Source organism: Mercenaria mercenaria, chromosome 6 (assembly GCF_021730395.1).
Source record: "Mercenaria mercenaria strain notata chromosome 6, MADL_Memer_1, whole genome shotgun sequence".
In the NCBI taxonomy this organism is placed as follows: Eukaryota; Metazoa; Mollusca; class Bivalvia; order Venerida; family Veneridae; genus Mercenaria; species Mercenaria mercenaria.
The window spans coordinates 30011715-30034488 of NC_069366.1; the positions used below are offsets into that span (position 1 = coordinate 30011715).

At 33.8% G+C, this 22774-nt stretch overlaps 1 protein-coding gene across 5 annotated transcripts in view; it reads right to left on the reverse strand.

Moving 5' to 3' along the window:
• Window positions 1–22774, reverse strand: part of LOC123550579 (15-hydroxyprostaglandin dehydrogenase [NAD(+)]-like) — an 85123-nt gene that overhangs the window by 61586 nt on the left and 763 nt on the right. The window contains exon 1 of one of the 5 annotated variants that reach the window (XM_053545522.1): window positions 18513–18625. The exons of 2 other annotated variants lie outside the window; for them this stretch is intronic. The gene's annotated coding sequence lies outside the window, so the exon portion shown is untranslated. Of the gene's footprint in view, window positions 1–8888; window positions 9047–13106; window positions 13480–18512; window positions 18626–22774 lie in introns of those variants that run through there. 2 more of the 5 variants (XM_053545515.1, XM_053545516.1) reach the window with 2 other exon arrangements.

The following is a 22774-nucleotide window of genomic DNA, read 5'->3' on the forward strand; positions in this document are numbered from 1 at the left end:
CATTTACAAAGACAAAATATTACTACCAGTGATTGCAAAATGTGTTGTATGTTATGGTACAACCCCATTCTTTTTTATATAAAGGAACGACATCAGCATTCTCTGTCTCACATTTTATCTATCTTTGACAATTATAATTTTGAATAACTTACAAGTTAATATTATGAGGCAAGTCATTTTCAAGCTTAATACGTGTTTTGAATGTTATTACGCATTATTACACGTCTGTTTATATAATTTGCCAGTCCATAGTTTGTGATATTGACCAGTCTATAAAAACACTATATTTTGTTACGCTAAAAGAAAAAATATAAAGAATTATTTTTAATCAGATAATAAAACCTTGGTGATTGACTTGCTAGTGAAAAGTCAAGCAATTAACACTCGGTCCTTTGTATCTCGGGTATTGACCGACAGTCCATTCAATACGATTATACTATAAAACAGTATGCTGTACACTGCAGAAAATATTTCGTTCTAAACTTATATTATGAAATGTTTATTTAAAAATTTTACAGTTAATGCATGTTTGTTGTTGATATTTACCTCACAAGTACGAGGAGTCTACCCATTGATGAGTTGTTTCACAGACACCATACTGTGCTTTTAGGACATCTAACAGAATGTCGTGGTCGAGTGTCAAATGCAATAAAGGCCGTGACTTCCTGTTTCTCCATACCACTTAGAAGATCACTAACTAACCGAAGCAGCGAAGATTCACAGGAGTGGTATTTTCTATATGCAGACTGGTTCTTAGGCAAAAGACTGTTTTGATAAACATGTTTGTTTAATCTGTAAAGAACGGCTTTCTCAATAAGTTTTGAAAAAAATGATACGTTATTCACAGGACGATAGCTGGAAAGCTCCTGTTCAAGACCTGCCTTTTTAGCAAAGGTCTAACAACAGCTTATTTGTATTTCACAGGAAAAACACCTTGTTGCAATGAGAGATTTACCAATAAAGTGATACTAAGGAAAAGTTCTTCTACATGTGATTTCAGAATACGTGAGCTCTGAAGATGTAGTATTCAATTCACTTTCAACTTTCAGTTTAACCTTGCTATGTGAAATTTCAATACTGGGAAGTTTTGTAAAGGTATCAAAACGAAGACATACAACTGTTACAGTTCTTTGAAAATGGCGAGTTTCAACGGCGCTGAACTGTCCAAAAGTGTGGCTCCTTTCTACAGACCTTTTCCTGGAATTCCATGTAAATATCTGTAAATTGACAATCGTAGTTTTAAGCAAATGTTAGAAGATGTGGTAAGTCAGACGTAAAAACCCAAGATCTTGTTGTGGTATTGTGCATTTTTATTTTAATATTATTACTATGAAAATAATTTCAATTAGTGATTTATAACACAACTAGAGAAGTTTTATTCAAAGTTGTTCAATTCTTTGCGTTAGCTCTGCAAACCTGTGGTGAACTATTGAATGCCTTTTAGTCTGAATATTATCATATCCAAACGCTTCCAACTGTCAACAAACAAAGCAATTTCTACTTTGAGCCCTAGTTATATTTGGTTTTGTCAAAACAAGCCAACTTACTGATTAATCTCGTTCCCAATCATAGTTACGAAAGACTACAGCTGGAATTTTATCAAATATCATAGCAATTTCACAAAGCGAATTTTTTTGACCTCTAACATTACAAGTAATTTGCAGCATTATGCCAGCATATTAGCTTCATAGTATATCATGCGTTCATCCATCACACTATGATAATTCTGTCACTTAAGTTTGATTTTCAAGTTAACTTGTTTTTTTTTCTAGGTTTAACGTCAAACCGACACAATTATAGATCATATTGCTACTTTCCAGCTTTTGATGGTGGAGGAAGATCCAAGGTGCCCCTTCAGGCATTATTTCATTACGGGTGGGCACCTGGGTATAACTACCGACCTTCTGTAAGCCTGCGGGATGGCTTCCTAATATTAGCAAGCGGGTCATAATGACCCTGGATCGCTCACCTGAGTAATATGAGCTACATGTTTCAAATGTCAAACTGATGCTACAATATTAAGAAAGTAGGTCCTAGGTCGCATTCATGGCCACTGAAAGTCAGTTTTAAGATCAATGTGCAAAACTGTACATGTCATCCAAATTTCAAGGCTGTATCTTAAAAAAAACAAGAAAGTAGGTCAGTAGGTCACATTCATGGTCACTGGAAGTCAGTTTTAAGATCGGTGTGCAAAACTGTATACGTCATCCGAATTTCAAAGCTGTATCTTAAAAAATAAGAAAGTAGGTCAGTAGGTCACATTCAAGGTCACTGAAAATCAGTTTTCAAATCGGTGTGCAAAACTGTACTTGTCATCCAAATTTCAAGGCCGTATCTTAAAAAACAAGAAAGTAGGTCAGTAAGTCACATTCATGGTCACTGAAAGTCAGTATTAAGATATGTGTGCAGAAATGTACATGTCATCCAAATGTCAAGGCTGTATCTTAAAAACAAGAAAGTAAGTCAGTAGGTCAAATTCATGGTCACTGAAAGTCAGTTTTAAAATCGGTGTACATAACTGTACATGTCATCCAAATTTCAAGGCTGTATCTTGTAAAATAAGAAAGTAGATCAGTAGGGCAAGCTCAGTGACCCCTAATCACTTGGGATCATCAGATAATTATAATTAAACAGTCTAGGAAATATGATCTGATAATTGTTAGTAATTTTTTCCTAAATTTCTTATGAGTTATACATATAACAAGTGACCCCAGGGCGGGGCCTCATTTCACACCAGGGGCATAATTCGAACAATCTTGTTAGAGATCAACTAGGCAATGATACATTCCAAATATCAAAGGCCTAGACCTTGAACATTCAGACTAAAAGATTTTTTTCGCCTATATAAGTCTATCCCTGGATGGGGCCTCTTTTCAACTAAGGGGCATAATTTGAATAATCTTGGTAGAAGACCACTAGGCAATGCAACATACCAAATATCAAAAGCCTGGGTCTTCCAGTTTCAGACAAGAAGATCTTTAAGGTTTTTCCAATACAAGTCTATACAAACCATGAGACCCGAGCCTGGGCGGGGCCATATTTGACCCAAGGGGGATATTTTGAACAGAGAGTTTTTCCCTATATAAGTCTATACAAAACATGTGACCCCCGGGGCGGGACCATATTTGACACTAGGGGGATAATTTGAACAAACTTGGTAGAGAACCACTAGATGATGCTACATTACAAATATCAAAGCCCTAGGCTCTGTGGTTTTGGACAAGAAGATTTTCAAAAGTTTTCCCTATATAAGTCTATGTAAACCATGTGACCCCCAGGGCGGGGCCATATTTGACCCTAGGGAGATAATTTGAAAAATCTTAGTAGAGGACCACTAGATGGTGTCACATACAAAATATCAAAGCCCTAGGCCCTGTGGTTTTGAACAAGAAGATTTTCAAATATGTTCCTTATATAAACCATGTGATCCCCGGGGCGTGGCCACATTTGACCCTAGGGAATTAATTTGAACAGTCTTGGTAGAGGACCACTAGATGATGCTACATACCAAATATCAAAGCCCTAGGCCCTGTGGTTTTGTACAAGAAGTTTTTCAAAGTTTTTCCCTATATAAATCTATGTACACCATGTTAGCCCCCCAGAGCGGGGCCATATTTTACCGTAGGGAGATAATTTGAACAAACTTGGCAGAGAATCATTAGAAGATGCCACATACCAAAATATCAAAGCCCTATCTACTGTGGATTTGGACAAGAAGATTTTTTAAAGTTTTTCCTTTCGGTTACCATGGCAACCAGAGTTCTGTATGGAATTCATTTCTTTGACTAATTGTTAATAAGGATCATGCAAGGAACATTCCTGTGAAGTTTCATCAAAATTGGACTGGTGGTTTAGGCTGGGAGGTGTTGACGGACGACGGACGACGACGGACAATCACTTACCACAAAAGCTCATCCTTGAGCTCTTCGTGCTCAGGTGAGGTAATAATCTACACCCCAAGCGAAGCTCGAACACACATCGGTGTGGGGCAAGTGATTTTGAAGCCAGCAACCTTAATCATTTGGCCAAGAAGGCCCCGAAGTTTCAAGTAAAATAACATACATATCCACCTTAACAACAGAAACACAGATCTTCATATTTATGTTGTTAGTCGTACCGGAGTAAACAGCAAGAGCCTACTTGATATTATTTCAAGTCTTCAGTTCATTTTGGTAGGACATTTTAATATTAATTTAAGTATAATGTATGAATTTGTTCTATGTTGGAGAATCTATTTCGACAAATATAATATGGTACTGATACACTTCTAAAGAAGACAAGTAATCACTTAACCATCATTAAACATCTGATACTAGGTATATTTTACTTACTTCTCGACTGATACAGCCGATATTAAAATTCCACAGAATTTTTTGTTTATTGCGCTTATGCCCTTTTTCATTAAGAAATAATTTATAGCAAAAGAGTGTTTTAACACTATTTATGCACGATGGGCGGTTCTATGTCCAGCGTAATAATTTCACGAGGGCAAAAATTATTGTACGACGTACCGAGTGTATAAATAGTGTTAAAACACGATTTCTCTATACTAGTAAATTATTTCGATTCTAATACGCTCTTATTCTAAAACAGGGTATAAAATATAGAAGCGTTCTTTCTTGGCCGCAACAAAAACTTTGACGTCACCGCACGTTAACGTGAGGTCATTCTAGCGTGAGTGTTTTAACAGAGACAAGCATATTAGAAACTGCAGTAAACTAGATTGCTTTCTATGAAATAAGTTGGCGTTTACCTATGCCATGTGAAATGCAAGATTGCAAGAAGATGTTCATCTGTACTGTGAGGCATGTTCTGTTTAATACAGTTAAACCTCTGAACAGAGACCACCTGGCTCGAAGGGACGCTGCTTTTGTTTCTTATTTGAACATTATAGGGGAAATTAGGGTAACTGAGCCACTTAAGAACTATGAAGCGTGTTTCTTGCAAACAAATGGCAGCATCTCTCAAGTATTATTATTTCAGTTATTGGATACATGTTAATATTACATTTCGGGCAAAAATACCCGAAACACTATTTTGATTTTTTTGGAAAACTTGATTTGATGAATTGTCCAAAATGGCTCAGTTACCCAACCCTAATGTATTCTTACCTGTAAATAAAGACCACCCGCCTATAAAGACCATTTCTGTCTCCCCAAAGGGTGGTTTTTGTAGACAAGTTTGGCCATATCTATATTCTGTACAGTATGTACAATTTTGAAATTAACAATAGTTCAGAGAAAGGCTCAATTTTGAAACTAATCATATATGTAGAATAATAATTTGTTTCTTTATCATCTGTGTACTTTTAGACCATAGCATAGTTTCGTTTTTCGGAGAAGACTTGAAAGACATCCGGAGGCAGCAAAGAGTTTTGCAATAAATGAACATGTGCAAAATTATTGAAATGCTCAAGCACAAGCAGCAAGACTCGTTTTATTTTAATGTAAATTGCAATTACGGTTGCAACTATTGTAAGTTATTCAATGAAAACTGAAATATATATGAGCCGCGCCATGAGAAAACTAACATAGTGGCTTTGCGACCAGTATGAGTCCAGACCAGCCTGCGCATCCGCGCAGTCTAGTCAGGATCCATACTGTTTGCTAACAGTTTCTCTTATTGCAATAGACTTTGAAAGCGAATTGCATGGATCCTGACCAGACTGCGCGATACGCAGGCTGGTCTTAATCCATACTGGTCGCAAAGCCACTATGTTGGATTTTCATGGCGCGGCTCATATATATTGACATGCTGACCAACATTAATTGTGTGATATGATTTAAATTTTAGTTTCGAGTGTCTTAACATTTAAATTTGCTAGGTAAAATTTGGTCAAACAAATTTATAACATTTTATTACAATATCCTGTTTTAAAGTGTTATCACGCATACCACACAGAGAGCATGTACTGAATAACACACTTATTTATAGTTCGGAGCTCAAAATAATCCAAGAAAACAAAGATCCTCAAGTCGATCGATAAAGATTAAATCATAAATTTGAAAAAGACTACGCATATTCACACCAAAAGAATCAATTCAATAGCATCATTTTACGGTGCCCCTAAAGTGACATGTTACACACTTTTTTCCACTTAGGTAATGTGAGACTTTTTTTTATTTCGTTTAAACGAAATGATTTCGTTTAAACGAAATAAGTTTAAACAAAATCATTTCGTTTGAACGAAATAACTATTTCGTTTAAACGAAATCATTTCGTTTGAACGAAATAACACGAAATAACATTTCGTTTTAACGAAATAACTTATTCGTTTAAACGAAATCATTTCGTTTATACGAAATGTTATTTCGTGAAAACGGAATGATTTCGTTTCGTTTAAACGAATCAGTTATTTCGTTAAAACGAAATCATTTCGTTTAAACGAAATAGTTATTTCGTTAAAACGAAATCATTTCGTTTAAACGAAATAAAAACGTCTCACATTACCTCAGTGGAAAAAAGTGTGTGACATGTCACTTTAGGGGCACCGTATCATTTTCTGGAAGGTGTTGTAATGATTTTTTGGTGTATGATATTATTTTAACTTTCTGCTTCCTTTACGAAATATCCGATCCCCAAACAGATGAAATGTATATCTATATTCTGTTGAGTATATGTTTCTTCTAGCTGATGGTGAATTTCGCTTGATTAGACTTTTGATAATGTAATTTATTTTCAAAAACGTTTAGTTTCATTGTGCCAGTTTTTCAATATTGTCGATCTGTACAGTATACCTGATGGTTTATTCAAATTAAACTTCCTTACTTTTACAACTTTCTTATTAAATTGTTAAAATGAAAAAAAAAAAGAACAACAACATTTGATCAAACTTTATTTACTGAAGACAAACTAAGAAACTTGTTTCAAGAATAGTCATTTCCAGTAACAAGTTACAACTTAATTTTGCCTACTTAATACTTATATGCAATTAGATTAAAGAGGGACTCGGTGAAAAATACTATAATTCTGCTTGTTGTAGAGATGTTACTGTAACTTCATATTACGTTTTATTTCTACCTCCAATTGTTTGCACTTAGCTGTTGTTGTTTTTTTTTTTTTGCAAACCCGAATAGCAGTGCTCTTTCTATCTCGTGCAAAATATCGTTTTATCTTTCTAAACAATGAGCGGGAGGGTTTTCTCTTACAGTCCCATGATAAATAAAGAATTCCAACATGCGTAGTTACTTTTATTTCCAAATATTTCTACAAGTCGAAAGTTTTCCTGCGGCCATAAGTTATACAGACCAGAAATTGTTGATAGTATAACTTATGGGTGAATAACGTACTTGTTTTGTTTCTATTATACCATTACTCTTTAATGTAAGAAATATTACTCCATTCTACATGATTTACAAGTAGATATATGAACTATGTATTTCTTAATTCTGAAAGTTTTGTTTTGAGCAAAAATAACTATATTTCCCTTTCATGTATAACATAACTTTAAGCACAACTGGTCACATTCCTTGACTATTGAAATACTTTACTAGAGCTTTCACAAATGTAATTCATGCCTTCACCTGGACTTGCTTGACAACACAGGACCATAATCTAGGAAATTGAAGAGCAATTAACATGAAAACCCTTATGCACAACAAGGTATCAATATTGATCATTGCTGAAAGTTTGAATAAATTATATGAAATAATGAATGAGGAATCTAAGTCACAAACATTTCTCTATATATCATTATAGAGTGCTAGCTATATTGCAAAAACGGCGTTCCATAAATGCGATAAGCCAATCGCATATCGGTAAAAAGTCACGTGAAATCACCCAGTCCCCATGTGCTATACTACTTGTTGCATTCCAATATACCTGCGGCCTTCAGGCCGCAGATAACAATTACGAATAAATAAAAGAGAAGACTAGGAATTAACGATACACATAAAATATATGACTGAAGAATAATGCAGCCGAAACGTCATCATCTATGAAACGTGCAATACCAGTTAGGACATATCTTTCGCATTCGGTGGGCATTCTAAGCTTAGTCTAGTTTATATGGAATGTACATGTTTAATGATTGTGAGCATAGAAAGAACGTGATTCAATGAGATTCTTACAATTGTAGTTGATAAATCACTGCTGTAGGTTGCAGTCTGTAAAACATACTGCTTTAATAACACAGTAAAATATCATGTAAAATGTAAGGTTTTCAGCAATTACTAGTAAAATACGAGATGATATTGTTTTGAATTCCTGCTGACACTACCAACTGAACCATGCATGAATAGAATTAGTGTCTCTCTTAGATACTTTTACACTCACTGTCTCGCCGGAATAGATTCTGACTTTCATTAAGTGGTAACAGTTTACTTTAACAGGCCATGAAAATAATTCAATATTTTCATGCAATACTACTGTTTACTAGTTTTCACTAGAATATCAAATTTTCCTGACTGGTTAATTAAGAATGACTCTCAGTTGTATATCATTTAAAAATGCATTTTTGATATGAAACACTGTGGGGAAAAAGCAACATTATTAATGTCGGTTCATAGCAATAGGTGACGCAGCGCAATATTGTCCCGACTTCGTGCGTTACGTCCAGGAAGCTAGTAATATCAAGAAAATATTATTATTCAAAAATTTCAAAGTTCAAACAAGCATCCAATAAAAATTTTCAAGCTGCAATCCATTTATTCTTTTATCCGAGTAAATAACAATCAAACAAATTTAAGTTCACTTCATCCTATAAACTTAATATTTAGAGGCTTTTTACAAAATATTCTTGTGGTCATCTTCAACGAATATTTACAGCTAATTTTAATGACGTTACAAGTCTTTGACGCCGATAGAAAGAAAGTTTTACAACTTCACAGATACATTTAAAAAACTAGAAACAGTACAAGAATTTATTAAGTGTATGTATGGATACTTACGCCCTGGTCCAAGTTATGACAACCTATTCCGCAAGTGTTCAGACTAAAACAGAATTTTCTGTTTATATGAATAAGAAAAAAAATCACACAGAAATATCCAAACGAAATTAACTATCAGATGAAAGGAAAGAAATGGTTACTTTGAGTCCTAGTTATGTGCGGTTTTGTCTCAACAAGCGAACTTGTCTCGTTCAAACATAGTAACGGAAAACGAGAATTGGAATGCTATCGCGCTATCGAAAATCAGCGATTTGTTGACCTCGAAATGATAACAAGCGATATGAAACAAATTAACTTCACAGTGCTTCAATACATCATACATTCTTCTTCAATCATATAATGATGTTATAATAACTGGAATGGAATTTACATGCACCGCCCCCCCCCCCTCCACCCCCTCCCCACGCCTGCCCCAAAAAAAGACTTACTGATGTAAATGACCAATAGTGAAATGGGCATGTTTTTAATTGCTAAGGTAAAATTGTTACTATTATTGGATGCAAAATGTTTATATGTTGTGGTATAACCCTATTTTTCATAAAGGAACGACAGCGATATCAGCATCAGGCTCATGTTTCGTATATTTGATAAACGTTCGCTCCGAATTATTTACAATTTGAATTTTGAATTTAAGGTAAGTTAATTTGCTTAATATGTGTTTTGGAATTTATTATGCATTGTTTCATGTACGCCCATACATGGCTTGTGCTATTAACCGAAACGGTCCTTAACAACACTAAATTTTGTTGAGCGAAATCAAACTTGAAGAAAGAATATAAAAAATTATGTTCTAATGTCAGATAACACTTGATGACTTACCATTCAATAGTCGAGCAAGTTGGTCCTTCTATCTCGGGTGTTAACCGGCAGTCCATACTATACAATACTGGGTTTTACACTGCAGAAACTTATTCTGTGAAATGTTTACTTAATTATACAGTCTGTGCATGTATAATTAAGGTTACCAAAATGTTTCAATACATGTAAAGCGCTTCATATCATAACGTTGGTATTAGACTCAGGAACGCACGGCCGGCAAAATCAGCTTCATCCGTCTATGAATTCATTGATGTGAAAGCAGGTAAACCGAATATGATTTAGCAAAGAATTAGATGTTCAGTGATAAATTTACCTTTTCTTTGACACGCGCTTTTTTCGGCGACGCCGTCTAAATTCGTTTTCGTTACCTATGCCACGTGACTTCAGTTTGCGAATCAAACTACTTGATAACGCATTATAGATAATTTATCAAAGTGGAAGATTTATGCAACACTCTGCCTGATTGGACGAGAGTGTCAATTTCTTTCACTCTGTTGAATGTGCTACGCTGACTGAAATGTAGACAAAGCGTTTATCCTAAACGACGCTGTTCACAGTTTTAAAGCTAATTTTGGCTCAGTATATTTAGCAAGAATATTGATATATCTCAAAATGATAAGTAAGTTTAATAAATTAGATAAAAACCTGTTTAAATACCAATATATATCAAATTAAAGAAAGAGCTGAATACGGTCTGCGTATCACATGAATAAGGATGTGATAAGAGTCTTTTATGTAGAGAAGTGCACTTTAAAAATTTTTCTTTGTTATAATGAAAATGTTTCTTGCTTTTGTGACTTATTCAGATTGCATATTAAAATGAGTACTTGTTTTCTTTGACTTATTTGTTATATATTATTTAACTGATTTATTATACATGAATATGTTTCTTAAGTATAGTATGCAAATATTGAACTCAGTTGAAATCTGTTTTATTATATATATGCAATATAATGACTGAATCTCATTATACTGAAATGAAGGTACGCTGCATACAGTTTATCTATGTGATAATGACTACGATCAAACCTTGCTTATGAAATAGAAATATTGAAATAATTACAATTGTATGTTTTGCTTGATCTTCACTTTTTTTATAGGTGGGACGTCATTGTCCAAAGATTCATGAATAGCGAATATGCTATTTGTTAAAGCGGGATCAGTTGGCCTATTTTAGAAATAAATAAAAATAATAAATAAAAAAAATCCTTTAATTGATTTTTTCTCATGTTTTCTAATCAAACTTGATTTGTAGCATCTTTATTAGGCCCGCAGCCAACTTTGTTCAGCTGGGACATTTGACCCCTTTTAGGGGCTGCTAGAGCTAAAACTAGAAATGCCTTTATACAGCGTCTCATGAACAGCTTGGTGGATCTTTGTCATACTTGGTCTGCAGCATCATTATAAGGTCCTCTTCCAAATTTATTTATATAGGAACTTGGGCCCTATTAGGGACCACTATAGCTAAAAGTAGATATGCCTTTCTTCGCATTAACCAAAATGTAAAATGTAATGGATTTTTATCAAACTCGATGTGTAACAACATCGTAAGGTCTCCTGCTATTTTGTTACAAATGGGGATAGGGACCAATTTAGCTAAAATATAAACACGTTTAATGACCTCTTCTCATGAACCGCTTCATGAATCTTCATCAAACTACTGTTGTAATTATTCGTCTAAGGATAAACGAAACAAAATTGCAACCCTACGAAACCTTTGCGAAAAAATTAAAAGAGAACCATTTAAATTGTTAAAGTACGGTGTTTAGTTTTGCAATTTGAAAAAATGTTAGATGAAAGATGAATGTTTGATGAAAAATTCATAAACTTCTTTCCTTATTACAATTCGCCGACTATCATTTTTAAATACATTTCGTGTTAAAATTATGTTCAATTCCCTCTAATAACAAGCAAATTCGTGAATTTATATCCCCCGCTGAATAAGTATTATTTGTGAATGAGGGAGCTCGACCATATTTTGAAATATACTTGATATCCAGCTATGCATGCGCAACCGCCCGATAGAGATCTGAATTGGTGTTTACTTTCATGAAGATGCATTGATGGATTACATTGATATGTGGACATTTGTTTATTTAAGAAATAATATATCTCATTTAGTGATTTGTCGCTGAATAAATCATTGTTTGGAGTTCAGTTTGACCCGGACATGCCCTAAAATGACATTTGACCCGCGTATTGCCTTGGACATAAGGATATTTTGGAATCTGCGCGCGATACTAACCCAAACTTTCGAGTTAGTAACGTCGAAATTTCGAGTTACATAGGTCAACATTACGAGATAGTAAGGATAGTTACGTAAATCTCGAAATTTCGGGTTAATAAATGAAATGCATATAGCACTGACGCTCTAAATAATTCTAAAATTGAATGGCCATTTACTTATGTTTTAAATGCTTTAGTCAGTATTTGTATATGTTTTGTAAATGGAAGAGACTGAAATAAAGAAACAAAGAACTAAATTTCTGGGATACACGCTTCAATATTGTTTCACCAATCTATATCAAAATATGACCAATTTGCAATCCCTGCGATTCCTGTAGAAATACATATTATTGTTTCAATTCAAATTAAATAACAACATACAAACGTCTGTTTACATCTTACATATCGTCGTTTACATAATGTTCACGTAAATTAATTAATTCTAGAATACAAATACACTGAATGAATTCAAGTATTCCAAATGCCAAGGAATTACAGAAGCACTGAGCCTAGGTACTTGGAGACATTTTACTGCTGCCACACGTAAAGATTGCTGTTATCATATGATATTTTGTACGTGGTATGTTTGATCTGTATTGATTCGAATATTTATGTCCAAATTATGCAAAGGTAAGACCCAATTTATATACTACTTAATAAAAATACTCTAACGCTGTTTACAAAAACATTTGAGCAGACAGTGCTCAAACTTTCACCTTGGAGCCTTGTCAGGTTGGTATGTTTTTTTCTCTCGCCATTTTCACCTTACATAGTAACGTAGTAATGAATAAGTATAAACGAAAAATCATACAAACGTATATATTCTAAATCAGCTAACATTGTAACCTTTTTTTTTTAAAACTTTACCATAGTAACGCACACCGCTACATTTCTTCGACCGATCTTAAAAGTCAGTTCTCATTTTACTTAGTTGTTTGAACATAGTAAAAAAAGTTTTGTATGATGGGTAAATTAAGTGTGGCAGAAATTTTGAAAGATTCTCTGTAACTGTAATTATTGATTTTTTCTGATTTTTTTTTTTTTTTGCTTGAGGGTACAAAACTAAATCTCTATTCGAAGAGTATATACATTGGCGGCTTATTTAAAAACAGAATAAAGTGACGAAATTATGCTGGTATGATAAATAAACAAGAATGAAAAAAGGACACCAACCTGTTTATTCCGGATGACGATGAAAAAATATAGATCCATTGTAACACTTCTACAAATATTGGAATCTTGATAATTTATTGCATCCCAAACTCCTGTTCACAAACGTTATTTATCTATATTTTATGATAAACACTATAATTTATTGTGTATTCATCTTATATATTTTATTCAACAAGAAGCAAATATATCAAAAGAGTTCAGACACTGAAACAAATACTAGAGTTTTCCCGTATTCATAAACACATTATTGCAACAATTAATACAGATTTCGTCCACTTAGCAAAACATTTTCGCGTAATTTACAAATCCATATTTACACAAGTAATATAAATAATTGTAGAAATACGAAAGCAATTATTATCAACCAACCCACGAAACTCACAGTGATGAAATACTGCCATACACCTTTGTGTAACGTTTTTCTGTATCTTGTTTATTCTTCCTGATACAAGTTTAAATTTTCTGATTGGCCGCGCCATGAGAAAACCAACATAATGCGTTTGCGACCAGCATGGATCCAGACCAGCCTGCGCATCCGCGCAGTCTGGCCAGGATCCATGCTGTTCGCTTTCAAAGCTTATTGCATTTAGAGAAACAGCGAACAGCATGACTGCGCGGATGCGCAGGCTGGTCTGGATCCATTCTGGTCGCAAACGCATTATGTTGGTTTTCTCATGGCGCGGCGCATTTCCTCGTAGGAAGTCGTTATCAAAGTAAGTGTTTTTAAACAGGCATGCATGTTCTGAAATTCTCATCCTGGTAGATGTTTTATTGGTGTATACACGTTTTACATTTTCAAGACAGGACGTTTTCTCTTAATAATTATTTCTAATAGAGATTCAGTATGTAATTTTAAAACTTGTCAGAAAACTTTAATGTTTCGTTAAATCCACATATATTATACATGCCATCTTTCTTCATGTCATCCTTGAAAGATATTTGATTTTGTTTGCTTTGACCATGCATGAATGAGTAATTGTTACTTCATATAACTTACAACGCAGGCATTGAAACCAGAGTTCCCTTTTCAAAGATTCATGGTCAAATACTATTTGCAGAACCAGTTTTTTTATGTCTGCATTGTTGCACCACGCAAAATATGAGCTAGTTTCCAGTAAGTATGTGTTATGTAAAGAGAAAAATTACAAAAGTTTCCAGTAAGTATGTGTTATGTAAAGAGAAAAAATAAAATACTTTCCAGTAAGTATGTGTTATGTAAAGAGAAAAAGTACAATAGTTTCCAGTAAATATGTGTTATGTAAAGAGAAAAAGTACAATAGTTTCCAGTAAGTATGTGTTATGTAAAGAGAAATGTACATTAAACTATAAGTGTAAATGGCACAGAAGAAAATGTTTCTCTCCATAAATATTTGCAAGATAAAAGAGTTTGTTTCCCCATCAATTTTGATGCAAAATAATGTTAATTTAACATTGAATAATAACAAACTGGTTTTTCATGTCAAATTATTATTCAAAATCTGAATTGTGTGCTAGTAATTCTATATCTGTCAGTAAATTCATGAGAAAAAAGGCTTAATTAGTACGTATAATTTAAATATTAGGTTGAATAAATATTTAACGGTTAGCAATATACCACCAAACAGCAGAAATATTTGGTAAACGAACATCATCTTTACGGACAATCTACCTGTCCAATATATGTTTTACTGTAGGTTAAAGGTCATTAATTCAATCTTTCTTTGTTTCATATCAAAACTACAACTACAAATCTTATTTAATTATTTATTTACTTATTTATAGAACATCTCTTTTTCCTACATATATTTTCCATGAAATCTCGATCATCAATTGGCGAAAAATTAAAAGAAAATAGGTGGTGAATAATTCCTTGTGAAATGCCAGTCAGTGGTGGTCTGCTACCAAAAAAATGCTCTTAATTGCTCACAATAAACACCTTCTTTCGATCTATAATACTCGCCATCATTGGAGTTAAGCATGAAAACCGTCTCTTTCCATGCAAAATGCATTTTAGCAGTTAAAATGTGTGATTAAAGCACCCATTCTGCACGAACGTGAACAATTAGGATCTATTTACTTTGGATTTCTTTTGAATAGACCACGTAAGCAAATTTTTGACAGAATTACCGACCTTATTCATGCACTGTCCCATACGACTGAAAACTTGAGATATTCTGGAGAAAATGTCCCCCTTTAAAACTGAATGTCGTTTGTAAAGGAATAAAAGTAAACAAATGCTGAAAACTACGTTAAGCCTAGTTAATATAGGTCAATACTGATTTTAATGAATAGAATTTTAATTGGGTAAAAGCCGGTATTTTTTATATAAAAAATGGTTGTTCATGAGATTGTTATCGAATTCAAAATATAATAACATTTAATATTTGTAAATGCACACTGTGAATAGCACAAGCTACACGTGCACAAGTGATTTCGGGTATTACATATCAAAAAACAATCATATTGGATCGGATCTCATTTATTGAAGTATAATAAGTAAATATCAATATATTGCAATACAAGTTGTAAGAATGAAATAATTGCTATATATTAATGTATGAAGCGTTTTAAAGTTCTTGAGATGCTAGGGCATAGTTTTACATACATGACGTAATTAAAACAACATGAGGGATGGCAAAGTGTAATACTGTTATCGCCTCTGTGGCACAGTTGGACTTTAAATGCAAAAACAGTAAAAACATTTGTACATGTAGATTGCTGAAGTTTTAATATCGAAGAATTTCACCAGAAAAGGCATTTCTAGCGAACTCTATCATAAAACAAACAACCGTTTCCTTCATACAAGATATATAATCCTTAATCTTGTAGACTTTGTTTGCAATAATCGCATAAATTAAACTTTTAGACAACATGTAACGGATATTCAATCTTAAAAATCTAAATTTATAATCGCACTTATACTCCAAGTTAGAGTAATCAATGATTTATTGCAATATCCTTCATCAAAGAACGTAAAGTCAAGATATCAGTTATTTCATTTCGTAAACATCGTATTATGTTCATGTTTTCATTGTCTTTTCATTTTTTTTCTGAATTTAGTGAGACTTTCTTTTTGGAAACGTAGCTATTTTTCGAACAAAACATCTGTAAATGTTCGTCATATTCAAACCAATGAAATAGTGTTTATACGCTTGCTCTAAAATTCAAGTGATATTTTTTTAGATAGCTTACACATGTAAACATGTACCCTTTGCAACTCAGTTCGTTCGTAAACACTCTTTTTTTGTGATTTTCTCTATAACATTTATTGTATCAATTTATTCTGGGATTCTGGATTCGTTGTTTTAACAGGGGTTAACGCTCCTTGTTATGTCATTCTCGCATACGGTTCCCTAGATGAATCTCCGGTACATTTCGCCGATATTTTTAACCGGAAACATTACAGGTAAAACGTTTCAGCTACTCAGCGACGTTTCGCGGCAAATCATCGCGAACCAATCCAAATCAGCCGTGAAAAGCTTGACCGCTTGCTATTCAATATCGACACCGAATTACGAAGAATATCCTTATATCTTGAGGTACATTTCTGAGCATCAGATAAGAGGAATAAAATTTATTAATCAAAGCCATCCAGTATCGTCTTAATTCATTGTGAGACAGTGGGGTTTTTTTTCCATGATGTTTTATGTATGCGCGGTCCGTGGCAAGATGTAAACTGCGTAAGGACCTTATCACGCATAATTAAAAGAAACCAAAGCGGAAATAAGCCATTATCGACATAATGTAATTTAGATTTCTACACTTTTTTATTTTGCTAGTATAATGTTAACCTACGTTTTTCACTGTTATAGCATCTGCAGAATCCCTTAGAATCTCATATGTAACGTTGTGGCCCTCTCCCCGCCGCACAATCCCTCGACATTTTGCAGATGTAAGAAAAGACACGCGTTATTTCAATATAAGAAACCTTAAAATGAAATGAAAACGAGACAACACCGACCTATCCTGCAGTACTGTGCGGACAAAATTTGTGAAAACCCGATACATTTAAGATTTCCAACCATTTTGTTTTATGCGATTTAAAGTCAAATCGTTGGATTGCTTCCTCAAATGAACAAATGGGGTTTCAAACAACAGCAAGTTTGGCAAGTTAGTAAGTCAACTATCTTAACCGCTTGGCCATGGAGGCAGTCCTTTTTTTAAATCACTCATATCATGTATCAATTTTATTTCAAAAAGTGGTGATAAGTTCGATTTCGGAAAACGTTTTCCTAATTTAAATCCAACATGTCTCATTTCGTCTAATCGTAAACTGTGTTGGATTCGTTGTTTGTAAACGGTCTTCAAAAAGTCAGACAAAACACATTAAAACAATGGTATTTTTAAATAAGTAAAATAGTAAAATACATTTAAACATACAAAAAATATCGTGGTCATCGCTAGAAAATGAGCACATTTTTGGATGAGGTTTTATCTATACCTTTTACACTTGTGTGATAAAGGTTTCCTGCATAAACTTTCAGTTAGTATTGTGGAAATTATATGCTCCTAGTAAGATGAATCAAAGCCTTGAGATCGACGTCTGGTGGTTGCGGGTTTAGGTAGATTTATTTTCTGTTTAAATGCCAATCTATAAATATACATGTATGAGAAATGTGCCTCATATCTAAGATGAACTCTGCTTGACCTTACAAGAAATAAATTTCTAGCTGGAAATCAGTGATGTAACCATGGGCTGGAATACCTTATCATTGATAGACCCTGTATAATCTAAATGGTCGGTGTGAGGAATACAGGTTGAATAAGAACTGCTGGATCATTGATAATGCATCCGCATTGTTCATGAATGGGACTTCTTTGTGTAGCACATGAACATCCTTTGCATGTGATTAGGAATCAAATAAAGATGCTATATGATTGTCAGAAATGTCTTGTAACTTTGGTAATGGGATAAACCCGCAACCAAAAACGTATTTCTGAAATTTGGGAATAACATGAGGTGAAAGCCATAACAAAACTTTTCGAGCACATGTAAATCGTTTTATTTGTCCTTTCAAATGTGTCTTGGGATGAGTTAATATATAGTTTGACCTTAGAAAGTCAAATGACAGAAAATCATGTCGATATAATTATGTAATAGATGTCGCTTTTAAAATTGCAGTCTGAAATAAATAATTTAGTTCATAAAATATACTATTTAAAATTACTTACTAATTCGTATATTTGTGACTTTTTCAAAAGGGGTTGGGGAATTAAAGTAATAAACAATTAAGCTATTGCAGAATTCGATTTTGTTGTCAGTTTTACACGTTATTACTACATATGTTTTAAAAAATGTTTTGAATTTAAAAATAATGATAAATATATAAATGTTTCCTTAAAAAGATTTGTTAAGCGTATATGTAATTTAACGTATAAGGAAAACCACTGACCAACTATTTAAATGTCACTAAATGGAATACATACCTGTTGACTGTTAAATCCATTAACAGAATGAACTTCTAATTTCAAGTCTTCTTGCAATGCGTTTATCTCTATCCCATCCAATCTAAATCTAACAGGTTTAAGTTCAACCCGTCCAACAAACATACACTTAACAGAAAAATTGTAATCTTTATTTCAAGTGTTTTACAGGCATCATAATTTTATATTTTATCTCGCTTGATTGATTGTAACGAATATGTACACGTTGTTATATTTTTGTTCCTGCTTGAACTTGGCTGAGAGAAATGCAGCTAAACAAATCTATCAAATTGACTCAATGATCCCAAAGTACACAAATACATTTAATTGGCTTAATGATCCCAAAGGACAAAACTTCTAAAACCATAATTACATGTAAATTTCTACCGCCGTAACGGGAAACTTGAAAGTTTTTGTGATAGTTGATTAATTTTTGAAAGCATAGAACATAAGCAATCAAAACAGAAGCATACACAATTTGAATGATTAACTTAATGAGGAGTAACTAAATGTGCCACAATCTCTTCCCGACCCTTTGGACAGACTTAGGTGAGGCTGTATTATACATATGAGCCGCGCCATGAGAAAACCAACATAGTGGGTTTGCACCCGCATGGATCCATACCAGCCTGCGCATCCGCACAGTCTGGTCAGGTTCCATGTTGTTCGCTTTCAGAGCCTATAGCAATTAGAGAAACTGTTAGCGAACAGCATGGATCCTGACCAGACTGCGCGGATGCGCAGACTGGTCTGGATACATGCTGGTCGCAAACCCACTATGCTGGTTTTCTCATGGTGCGGCTCATATACATTGAATGGACTCCTCGATCCCAGTCTAAATAAGGTAAAGGCATTATATATAGCTACACTAGAGTTATGTAATAGTGTATTTTTCAAAATTGAAACAATATCGATCCTTAAATAATTATATACGAATCAATAGCGGTATCCTTTTTATGCAATAATAATTATTAGTACATATGTACACATTTTTTTCAGGTCTTAACTACGACACTGATTTTCATTTTATCGCTACAATTGATGACATTTTTGTCAAAAACTCGGTGTAGTTTCTACAAGAAGAAACCTATGATCTATTATTTCGTTTCGAATGAATGCTGATCTGTATAAGAATTTGAGATCAAAAATAGTTTTATTTTTATTGAAGAAGTCATGGAAACGAACAAAACTCGGTAAACCATTTGTTTCTTGATTGCCTATTAGTTATAAGTAAAACATTCACAAAAGCATGAAAACTGTAGTCATGGAAACTGTATGACCAGATACATCTGAAGTGATTTATTACTTATTTCTGCTATGTCAGTCATGCCTTTGTCTCGTAGAAAAAAAAATCAATTTCTAATTTTCTATTTATTTAACGTGTGTGAATGTATTCTGCATTTCTATTTTACCACCTCCTTGACAACAACAGCAGATAATGTATCAATCAAAGATCAACTGTGCAAAGAGAGTTTAAAATCTGTGAAATGATCCAAAATGATCCAAAAGATACAAATGAAAGTATGATTTTAACTATACATGCTACATGCTTTTTTGTATAATGATAAAGGTTACTGGAAGAATGTATGATATATCGCTGTATACTCGCATTTGCAATTTTAGTTCCATGAATAATTATATCGTCTATTATACACTTTTCATGTATTTCAAGTGTAGTATCAAATACTATTACAAAGATCTCAGTGGTCCGGTGGCTAATATTGTTACTTTTGATGCGAAACATTAATATATCTAGTCTGTATGTTACGCATCTTATACAACTGAATAATAACTCAAAATGATCGTTTATTATACAGAAAAGTCTCAGGAGACAAAAAAGTCCAACACGTCCGCAGTTATTCTCTAAAATATAACGTGATGTTTGAATGATAACATTTGACATACATAAAGCATTGTTTGCAAATTAGTGCCTTCCTTCTGAAATGCGATCGCTCTAAAGGGACCATAAATTATTACCAGCCAGTATTTGCTAAAACTAGAAAATTGGTGCGCCTGTCTCTTTACGATTGTTCATTTATAACGTTACACTCTACGTTATGAAACCAAATTTATACAAACACAATCTATTTATACAATTGAACAATTCACCATTTATTTTCGCATCGAATTTTCTCTCTAGTTTGGAGCTAGAGAATATTCGTTTTATTTACAGTACAAAGGCGAACTAACTTACCGACATATCTAAATGCAGAATTATGTTTACAAAAAATTACATTGACACACTTATTGGCCATATGGCGACTTTCCAGTCTGTGATGGTGAGGAAGGCCATGTGCCCTTCCAGGCATTATTTCATCGCGGGCGGGTACCTGGATAGAACCATCGACCTCCCGAAAGCCAGCTGGATGGCCTCCTCACAGGGAAAAATTCTACGCCCCAACAGAGGCTCGAGCCAACATCGGTGAAGGGCAAGTGACTCAAAGTAAGCGACTTTAACCACACTGTCATGGAGGTCCCTAGGAATAATAATAAGAGTATGTAATGACAATAATAATAATGAAATATAAGCGTTTTAAAAACTAGAAAATTAAGGGCATATCTTCTGATATACATTTTCTTTTTGCTTACAGTTAACACAATTCACTATTTTATATTCTATGTAAGTATTTTCAGTTAGGTACGATATAGACTATGACGTCATCAGGAGCCAAAACTCCTGGAAATATATGGTTTTGAAAGATTGACGATTTCTTTCGTCATGTTAGTATCACAAATTTTACATCAACCAAAGGGTAAATATTAGAGGTAAATGATTTCATACAATTTGAACGGTTTTCATACTTTATTTCACTTTCGTAAATGATAAAAGCAATTCCTAGATAAGACACGTCGTTCATCTTTTTCATCGTATGATATTTGCCAGCAAACGTCTCGGATAGATATCTCGATAAATGAGATACTTAATTTTAACCAGCTGTTTTTCAAACAGTTCTTGAAACTGAAAATCAACGAAAAGCAAATGTTACAGAATAATATTAGACAGAAACTTATACAGCAATCTCATCGACTAGGAGGGATGGAAAAGTGTTATGCTGTTATCGCCTATGAGATACAGCTTGATTTTAAAGGATATTGATAGATTGTTGAAGTTTTAATATCGGCAAGTTTTAACAGCAAAGGAATTTGTAAAAGAACTCGATTCTAAAACAAACAACCATTTCCTTCATACAAAATATAATAACCCTTGACTTTGTAAACTTTCTTTGCAATTATCTAATAAATTAAACTTCAAGACAAAAATGTAACGGATATTCAATCTTAAAAACTGATTGATATATACCAAATTCGTATCATTCCATCTGCCTTGACAAATCGTATGAACTTGTTCAGCGCATTTTGTTACGACGAAAACTTTGTCGATTACCAAAGTCGATTACCAAAGTGCCCACTTTGTAGTGTAACTTATCACCGGTAAAAATAGTCCGAGGATTTGGAAGTGTTTATGTTTATATGAAGCAAGTGATAATAATTGCAATGATTAATGAAAACGTTCGCTATTAATTCATTAAGACATACTAAATATAGGAAATGTAAATACGGGAAAAAACCCAGATAGAAAAGTTTCTTTATTGGAAACGTTAGTTATACAGACAATATTTCATTATGTACTTGCAAAACTTTCTGTTGTTTGAAAAGCTCGCTTTGGGCTATTGATTTTTTTTTTTCATTTTAGTAAGCCATCCACACAGTAGCACAGTAGCGTACCAGATAGCAAGTATATGAGCCGCGCCATGAGAAAACCAACATAGTGGGTTTGCGACCAACATGGATCCAGACCAGTCTGCGCATCCGCGCTGTCTGGTCAGGATCCATGCTGTCCGCTAACAGGTTCTCTAATTGCAATAGGCTTTGAAAGCGAACAGCATGGATCCTGACCAGACTGCGCGGATGCGCAGGCTGGTCTGGATCCATGCTGGTCGCAAAGCCACTATGTTGATTTTCTCATGGCGCCGCTCATATAGACAATATTTCATCAGTGTGAATATGAAGTGTAATGGGAATAACATGAGGTGAAAACAATATTAAAACTTGTCGAGCACATGCAAATATTCGTTTTAAATTTCCCCCTTGAAAGTGTCTTATGATGAGTTAATATAATATTATAGTGTTGTAATTTTATACAGATTTAAAATGAAAATGTCTTACTTTCTTCAACTTAGAGTATTTCATTGCAGAGAATCTCTGCTACTTTCTGCAGAATGCTGGGGCCAGCTGTTAGGGTCAGTGTGTATTTCAACATGTAG